A 9,926-nucleotide genomic window follows, 5' to 3' on the forward strand; every position below is an offset into this window, starting at 1 on the left:
ACCCCGCCAACCTCACTGCGGAAAAACTACAAGTGGCACTGAATGGGTCTGAATTCCAAATTTGACTGCATCGGTCTGGAACTCGGTCCGGTCAAAACCGTTTGGATTTTTCTCGGTCCGGACTTCCGCGACAGACAAAGTTAAAGTTTTCGGGCTGCAGGCACAAAACGACAGCTGGCCATTTGCCGGGCTCAATTCACCCAATTCCTCCGGCACTTCGGAGCACATGTTCGGTGTAAGTTTGCGAATCTTTCCCGATGCTGCAGCATTTTCCTCCGCTGACACTTAGAATATTTTTCACACTTTGCTGAAAATTTTTCTAAGTGTTTTTTTCCAAGTTTTCCTGGTTACTGATTTCTTCTTTTTAAACATTTTTCTAAGTTTTTCTGGTTACTGATTTCTTCTTTTTAAACATTTTTCGCAGTTTGTCTGGTTACTGATTTCTTCTTTTTAAACATTTTTCGCCGTTTTTCTGGTTACTGATTTCTTCTTTTTAAACATTTTTCGCCGTTTTTCTGGTTACTGATTTCTTCTTTTTAAACATTTTTCTAAGTTTTTCTGGTTACTCATTTCTTCTTTTTAAACATTTTTCTAAGTTTTTCTGGTTACTGATTTCTTCTTTTTAAACATTTTTCTAAGTTTTTCTGGTTACTCATTTCTTCTTTTTAAACATTTTTCTAAGTTTTTCTGGTTACTCACTTCTTCTTTTTAAACATTTTTCTAAGTTTTTCTGGTTACTGATTTCTTCTTTTTAAACATTTTTCGCCGTTTTTCTGGTTACTGATTTCTTCTTTTTAAACATTTTTCTAAGTTTTTCTGGTTACTCATTTCTTCTTTTTAAACATTTTTCGCCGTTTTTCTGGTTACTGATTTCTTCTTTTTAAACATTTTTCTAAGTTTTTCTGGTTACTGATTTCTTCTTTTTAAACATTTTTCTAAGTTTTCCTGGTTACTCATTTCTTCTTTTTAAACATTTTTCTAAGTTTTCCTGGTTACTCATTTCTTCTTTTTAAACATTTTTCTAAGTTTTCCTGGTTACTGATTTCTTCTTTTTAAACATTTTTCGCAGTTTTTCTGGTTACTGATTTCTTCTTTTTAAACATTTTTCTAAGTTTTTCTGGTTACTGATTTCTTCTTTTTAAACATTTTTCTAAGTTTTTCTGGTTACTCACTTCTTCTTTTTAAACATTTTTCTAAGTTTTTCTGGTTACTCACTTCTTCTTTTGAAACATTTTTCTAAGTTTTTCTGGTTACTGATTTCTTCTTTTTAAACATTTTTCTAAGTTTTTCTGGTTACTGATTTCTTCTTTTTAAACATTTTTCGCAGTTTGTCTGGTTACTGATTTCTTCTTTTTAAACATTTTTCGCCGTTTTTCTGGTTACTGATTTCTTCTTTTTAAACATTTTTCTAAGTTTTTCTGGTTACTCACTTCTTCTTTTTAAACATTTTTCTAAGTTTTTCTGGTTACTGATTTCTTCTTTTTAAACATTTTTCGCAGTTTTTCTGGTTACTGATTTCTTCTTTTTAAACATTTTTCTAAGTTTTCCTGGTTACTGATTTCTTCTTTTTAAACATTTTTCGCAGTTTTTCTGGTTACTGATTTCTTCTTTTTAAACATTTTTCTAAGTTTTTCTGGTTACTCACTTCTTCTTTTTAAACATTTTTCTAAGTTTTCCTGGTTACTGATTTCTTCTTTTTAAACATTTTTCGCAGTTTGTCTGGTTACTGATTTCTTCTTTTTAAACATTTTTCGCAGTTTTTCTGGTTACTGATTTCTTCTTTTTAAACATTTTTCTAAGTTTTTCTGGTTACTCACTTCTTCTTTTATAACATTTTTCTAAGTTTTCCTGGTTACTGATTTCTTCTTTTTAAACATTTTTCTAAGTTTTCCTGGTTACTGATTTCTTCTTTTTAAACATTTTTCTAAGTTTTCCTGGTTACTGATTTCTTCTTTTTAAACATTTTTCTAAGTTTTTCTGGTTACTCATTTCTTCTTTTTAAACATTTTTCGCAGTTTTTCTGGTTACTGATTTCTTCTTTTTAAACATTTTCCTAAGTTTTCCTGGTTACTGATTTCTTCTTTTTAAACATTTTTCTAAGTTTTCCTGGTTACTCATTTCTTCTTTTTGATCATTTTTCTAAGTTTTCCTGGTTACTGATTTCTTCGTTTTGAACATTTTTCTAAGTTTTCCTGGTTACTCACTTCTTCTTTTCAAACATTTTTCATCGTTTTTCTGTTTACTCATTTAGCACTTTCAGGCACTTTCCGATCATTTCCTCGTTCCCGATTTCACCCTTTAAAACGCTTTCGGGCATTTCCCTAAGTTTTGCGGTTCACTCGTTTGGGACTCACTGACACCTTCTCTAGCTTCCCTGCTCACTTTTTTCGTACTGTTGAGAAAATTCGAACCCTTTCCTTAACTATGCCGGTTACTGACTTCACCGCTTCAGACCCTTGTCCCCGTAATGAAAGATACCATTTCCCACCGTGGGAAATGCACGAAAATCGGACTGAACACGGGGGAGGCTCCCCCCTCGAAGGCGAGACCGTCGGCAGAACCGCCGGGTCAAACCCGGCTGAGCTACCCGGCTTACAAGTCTCAAAGTCGGTATGAGCAGTCACGTCCACCCCCATTCCCTTTTGGACCACTTCCCACGGTTCCAAATGCATGAAAATCGGCCTGTACACGGGGGAGGCACCCGCCTCGAAGACGAGACCGTCGGCAGAACCGCCGGGTCAAACCCGGCTGAGCTACCCGGCTCGGAAGCGCCAAAGTCGGGTTGAGCAGTCACATTCACTCCCATCCCCTTTTGGGCAACTTCCCACGGTTGGAAATGCATGGAAATCGGACTGAACACGGGGGAGGCTCCCCCCTCGAAGGCGAGACCGTCGGCAGAACCGCCGGATCAAACCCGGCTGAGCTACCCGGCTTACAAGTCTCAAAGTCGGTATGAGCAGACACGTCCACCCCCATTCCCTTTTGGACCACTTCCCACGGTTCGAAATGCATGAAAATCGGCCTGTATACGGGGGAGGCACCCGCCTCGAAGACGAGACCGTCGGCAGAACCGCCGGGTCAAACCCGGCTGAGCTACCCGGCTCGGAAGCGCCAAAGTCGGGTTGAGCAGTCACATTCACTCCCATCCCCTTTTGGGCAACTTCCCACGGTTGGAAATGCATGGAAATCGGACTGAACACGGGGGAGGCTCCCCCCTCGAAGGCGAGACCGTCGGCAGAACCGCCGGATCAAACCCGGCTGAGCTACCCGGCTTACAAGTCTCAAAGTCGGTATGAGCAGACACGTCCACCCCCATTCCCTTTTGGACCACTTCCCACGGTTCGAAATGCATGAAAATCGGCCTGTATACGGGGGAGGCACCCGCCTCGAAGACGAGACCGTCGGCAGAACCGCCGGGTCAAACCCGGCCGGGCTACCCGGGTTAGAAGCCCTAGAGTCGGGTTGAGCAGTCACAATCACTCCCATCCCCTTTTGAACCTGTTCCCACCGTTGGAAATGCACGAAAATCGGCCTGTACACGGGGGAGGCTCCCCCCTCGAAGGCGAGACCGTCGGCAGAACCGCCGGGTCAAACCCGGCTGAGCTACCCGGCTTACAAGTCTCGAAGTCGGGTTGAGCAGTCACATTCACTCCCATCGACTTTTGGGCAACTTCCCACCGTTGCAAATGCATGAAAATCGGCCTGTACACGGGGGAGGCACCCGCCTCGAAGTCGAGACCGTCGGCAGAACCGCCGGGTCCAACCCGGCTGAGCTACCCGGCTTACAAGTCTCAAAGCCGGGTTGGGCAGTCACGTTCACCCCCATTCCCTTTTGGATCACTTCCCACGGTTCGAAATGCACGAAAACCGGCCTGTACACGGGGGAGGGTCCGCCCTCGAAGGCGAGACCGTCGGCAGAACCGCCGGGTCAAACCTGGCTGAGCTACCCGGCTTACAAGTCTCAAAGTCGGGTTGAGCAGTCACGTTCACTCCCATCGACTTTTAGACCACTTCCCACGGTTCGAAATGCACGAAAATCGGCCTGTACACGGGGGAGGCACCCGCCTCGAAGACGAGACCGTCGGCAGAACCGCCGGGTCAAACCCGGCCGAGCTACCCGGCTTAAAAGTCTCAAAGTCGGTATGAGCAGTCACATTCACCCCCATTCCCTTTTGGACCACTTCCCACGGTTGGAAATGCATGAAAATCGGCCTGGACACGGGGGAGGCTCCCCCCTCGATGACGAGACCGTCGGCAGAACCGCCGGAACAAACCCGGCTGAGCTACCCGGCTTACAAGTCTCAAAGTCGGTATGAGCAGACACGTCCACCCCCATTCCCTTTTGGACCACTTCCCACCGTTGGAAATGCACGAAAATCGGCCTGTACACGGGGGAGGCACCGGCCTCGAAGACGAGACCGTCGGCAGAACCGCCGGGTCAAACCCGGCTGAGCTACCCGGCTTACAAGTCTCAAAGTCGGGTTGAGCAGTCACATTCACTCCCATCGACTTTTGGGCAACTTCCCACGGTTCGAAATGCACAAGATTCGGCCTGAACACGGGGGACGCTCCCCCCTCGAAGGCGAGACCGTCGGCAGACCCGCCGGGTCAAACCCGGCTGAGCTACCCGGCTCGGAAGCGCCAAAGTCGGTATGAGCAGTCACGTTCACTCCCATCCCCTTTTGGACCGCTTCCCACGGTACGAAATGCATGAAAATCGGCCTGTACACGGGGGAGGCACCCGCCTCGAAGACGAGACCGTCGGCAGAACCGCCGGGTCAAACCCGGCTGAGCTACCCGGCTTACAAGTCTCAAAGTCGGGTTGAGCAGTCACATTCACTCCCATCGACTTTTGGGCAACTTCCCACGGTTCGAAATGCACAAAATTCGGCCTGAACACGGGGGACGCTCCCCCCTCGAAGGCGAGACCGTCGGCAGAACCGCCGGGTCAAACCCGGCTGAGCTACCCGGCTTAAAAGTCTCAAAGTCGGTATGAGCAGTCACATTCACCCCCATTCCCTTTTGGACCACTTCCCACGGTTGGAAATGCATGAAAATCGGCCTGGACACGGGGGAGGCTCCCCCCTCGATGACGAGACCGTCGGCAGAACCGCCGGAACAAACCCGGCTGAGCTACCCGGCTTACAAGTCTCAAAGTCGGTATGAGCAGACACGTCCACCCCCATTCCCTTTTGGACCACTTCCCACCGTTGGAAATGCACGAAAATCGGCCTGTACACGGGGGAGGCACCGGCCTCGAAGACGAGACCGTCGGCAGAACCGCCGGATCAAACCCGGCCGAGCTACCCGGGTTAGAAGCCTCAGAGTCGGGTTGAGCAGTCACGTCCACCCCCATTCCCTTTTGGACCACTTCCCACGGTTCGAAATGCACGAAAATCGGCCTGTACACGGGGGAGGGAGCCGCCTCGAAGACGAGACCGTCGGCAGAACCGCCGGTTCAAACCCGGCTGAGCTACCAGGCTCGGAAGCGCCAAAGTCGGGTTGAGCAGTCACATTCACTCCCATCCCCTTTTGGGCAACTTCCCACCGTTGCAAATGCATGAAAATCGGCCTGTACACGGGGGAGGGAGCCGCCTCGAAGACGAGACCGTCGGCAGAACCGCCGGATCAAACCCGGCTGAGCTACCAGGCTCGGAAGCGCCAAAGTCGGTATGAGCAGTCACATTCACTCCCATCCCCTTTTGGGCCACTTCCCACGGTTCGAAATGCACGAAAATCGGACTGAACACGGGGGAGGCTCCCCCCTCCAAAACGAGACCATCGGCAGAATCGACGGGTCAAACCCGGCCGAGCTACCCGGGTTAGAAGCCTCAAAGTCGGGTTGAGCAGTCACGTCCACCCCCATCCCCTTTTGGACCACTTCCCACGGTTCGAAATGCACGAAAATCGGCCTGTACACGGGGGAGGCACCCGCCTCGAAGACGAGACCGTCGGCAGACCCGCCGGATCAAACCCGGCCGAGCTACACGGCTTACAAGTCTCAATGTCGGTATGAGCAGTCACGTCCACCCCTATTCCCTTTTGGACCACTTCCCACGGTACGAAATGCATGAAAATCGGCCTGTACACGGGGGAGGCACCCGCCTCGAAGACGAGACCGTCGGCAGAACCGCCGGGTCAAACCCGGCTGAGCTACCCGGCTCGGAAGCGCCAAAGTCGGGTTGAGCAGTCACATTCACTCCCATCGACTTTTGGGCAACTTCCCACGGTTCGAAATGCACAAAATTCGGCCTGAACACGGGGGACGCTCCCCCCTCGAAGGCGAGACCGTCGGCAGAACCGCCGGGTCAAACCCGGCTGAGCTACCCGGGTCGGAAGCGCCAAGGTCGGTATGAGCAGTCACATTCACTCCCATCCCCTTTTGGACCGCTTCCCACGGTTTGAAATGCACGAAAATCGGCCTGTACACGGGGGAGGCTCCGCCCTCGAAGGCGAGACCGACGGCAGAACCGCCGGGTCAAACCCGGCCGGGCTACCCGGGTTAGAAGCCTCAGAGTCGGGTTGAGCAGTCACATTCACCCCCATCCCCTTTTGAACCTCTTCCCACCGTTGGAAATGCACGAAAATCGGCCTGTACACGGGGGAGGCGCCCCTCTCGAAGGCGAGACCGACGGCAGAACCGCCGGGTCAAACCCGGCCGAGCTACCCGGGTTAGAAGCCTCAGAGTCGGGTTGAGCAGTCACATTCACCCCCATCCCCTTATGAACCTCTTCCCACCGTTGGAAATGCACGAAAATCGGCCTGTACACGGGGGAGGCCCCCCTCTCGAAGACGAGACCGTCGGCAGACCCGCCGGATCAAACCCGGCCGAGCTACACGGCTTACAAGTCTCGATGTCGGTATGAGCAGTCACGTCCACCCCCATTCCCTTTTGGACCACTTCCCACGGTACGAAATGCATGAAAATCGGCCTGTACACGGGGGAGGCACCCGCCTCGAAGACGAGACCGTCGGCAGAACCGCCGGGTCAAACCCGGCTGAGCTACCCGGCTCGGAAGCGCCAAAGTCGGGTTGAGCAGTCACATTCACTCCCATCCCCTTTTGGGCCACTTCCCACGGTTCGAAATGCATGAAAATCGGCCTGTACACGGGGGACGCTCCCCCCTCGAAGGCGAGGCCGTCGGCAGAACCGCCGGGTCAAACCCGGCTGAGCTACCCGGGTTAGATGCCTCAAAGTCGGGTTGAGCAGTCACATTCACCCCCATCCCCTTTCGGCCCCCTTCCCACGGTTGGAAATGCATGAAAATCGGCCTGTACACGGTGGGCGCTCCCCCCTCGAAGGTGAGACCTTCGGCAGAACCGCCGGGTCAAATCCTGCCGAGCTACCCGCGTTAGAGGTCTCAATGTCGGCTTCAGCAGTCACATTCAATCCCATTCCCGTTTGGACCTCTTCCCGCCGATGGAAATGCACAAAATTCGGCCTGAACACGCGGGACGCTCCCCCCTCGAAGGCGAGACCGTCGCCAGAACCGCCGGGTCAAATCCGGCTGAGCTACCCGCGTTACAGGTCTCAAAGTCGGGTTGAGCAGTCACGTTCACCCCCATCCCCTTTCGGACCCCTTCCCACGGTTGGAAATGCATGAAAATCGGCCTGTACACGGTGGGCGCTCCCCCCTCGAAGGTGAGACCTTCGGCAGAACCGCCGGGTCAAATCCGGCCGAGCTACCCGCGTTAGAGGTCTCAATGTCGGCTTCAGCAGTCACATTCAATCCCATTCCCGTTTGGACCTCTTCCCGCCGATGGAAATGCACAAAATTCGGCCTGAACACGCGGGAGGCTCCCCCCTCGAAGGTGAGACCTTCGGCAGAACCGCCGGGTCAAATCCGGCCGAGCTACCCGCGTTAGAGGTCTCAATGTCGGCTTCAGCAGTCACATTCAATCCCATTCCCGTTTGGACCTCTTCCCGCCGATGGAAATGCACAAAATTCGGCCTGAACACGCGGGACGCTCCCCCCTCGAAGGCGAGACCGTCGCCAGAACCGCCGGGTCAAATCCGGCCGAGCTACCCGCGTTAGAGGTCTCAATGTCGGCTTCAGCAGTCACATTCAATCCCATTCCCTTTTGGAACACTTCCCGCCGTTAACAATGCACGATATTCGGCCTGAACACGCGGGACGCTCCCCCCTCGAAGGTGAGACCTTCGGCAGAACCGCCGGGTCAAATCCTGCCGAGCTACCCGCGTTAGAGGTCTCAATGTCGGCTTCAGCAGTCACATTCAATCCCATTCCCGTTTGGACCTCTTCCCGCCGATGGAAATGCACAAAATTCGGCCTGAACACGCGGGGCGCTCCCCCCTCGAAGGCGAGACCGTCGCCAGAACCGCCGGGTCAAATCCGGCTGAGCTACCCGCGTTACAGGTCTCAAAGTCGGCTTCAGCAGTCACATTCAATCCCATTCCCTTTTGGAACACTTCCCGCCGTTAACAATGCACGATATTCGGACTGAACACGGGGGCCGGTCCGCCCTCGAAGTCAACACCGTCCGCAGAACCGCCGGGGCAAATCCGGCTGAGCTACCCCGCCCCCGAACACTCAAAGTCCCTCTGAAGCCTTGCATTCGCCTCCTTGGAAAATTGACGTCAAACATTACCAAAATCGGGGGCACGAGCACTAAAGCTAAGTCTCACCCTTTCCCTATCCCTAACCAGGAACCGAACGCCCACCCTCAGCCTCACACCAACGCCGGTGCCACTCCAGACAGACACACCCTTCAAAACCACACCCATCCGGCCATGCAACTCAAAAAGGGTCCAAATTCAGAAACACCCCCTTCAAAAGGCACTCCATCCTCGGCCACACCACCGGGACATGCTCCCCTCGGCGATAATTAAGCCCCCACCACTATTTGAAGCCAACCGCAGCCGCAACTCGAACGGAGAAATCAGTAACCAATTCAAAAATGCGCTTGGTTACTGATTTCTACTGAGACGAAAAAATTCTAAGTGTCGGTGGTTACTGATTTATACCAACCCGAAAATATTCTAAGTGTCGGTGGTTACTGATTTATACCAACCCGAAAAAATTCTAAGTGTCAGTGGTTACTGATTTATACCAACTCGAAAAAATTCTAAGTGTCAGTGGTTACTGATTTATACCAACCCGAAAATATTCTAAGTGTCAGTGGTTACTGATTTGTACCGACCCGAAAATATTCTAAGTGTCAGTGGTTACTGATTTATACCAACCCGAAAAAATTCTAAGTGTCAGTGGTTACTGATTTATACCAAGTCGAAAAAATTCTAAGTGTCAGTGGTTACTGATTTATACCAACCCGAAAATATTCTAAGTGTCAGTGGTTACTGATTTATACCAACTCGAAAAAATTCTAAGTGTCAGTGGTTACTGATTTATACCGACCCGAAAAAATTCTAAGTGTCAGTGGTTACTGATTTATACCAACTCGAAAATATTCTAAGTGTCGGTGGTTACTGATTTATACCAACCCGAAAAAATTCTAAGTGTCAGTGGTTACTGATTTATACCAACTCGAAAAAATTCTAAGTGTCGGTGGTTACTGATTTATACCAACTCGAAAATATTCTAAGTGTCGGTGGTTACTGATTTATACCAACCCGAAAATATTCTAAGTGTCAGTGGTTACTGATTTATACCAAGTCGAAAATATTCTAAGTGTCAGTGGTTACTGATTTATACCAACTCGAAAAAATTCTAAGTGTCAGTGGTTACTGATTTATACCAACTCGAAAATATTCTAAGTGTCGGTGGTTACTGATTTATACCAACCCGAAAATATTCTAAGTGTCAGTGGTTACTGATTTATACCAACTCGAAAAAATTCTAAGTGTCAGTGGTTACTGATTTATACCAACTCGAAAATATTCTAAGTGTCGGTGGTTACTGATTTATACCAACCCGAAAATATTCTAAGTGTCAGTGGTTACTGAT

Source organism: Chiloscyllium punctatum, unplaced genomic scaffold (genome assembly GCF_047496795.1).
Source record: "Chiloscyllium punctatum isolate Juve2018m unplaced genomic scaffold, sChiPun1.3 scaffold_1687, whole genome shotgun sequence".
Classification (NCBI taxonomy): domain Eukaryota; kingdom Metazoa; phylum Chordata; class Chondrichthyes; order Orectolobiformes; family Hemiscylliidae; genus Chiloscyllium; species Chiloscyllium punctatum.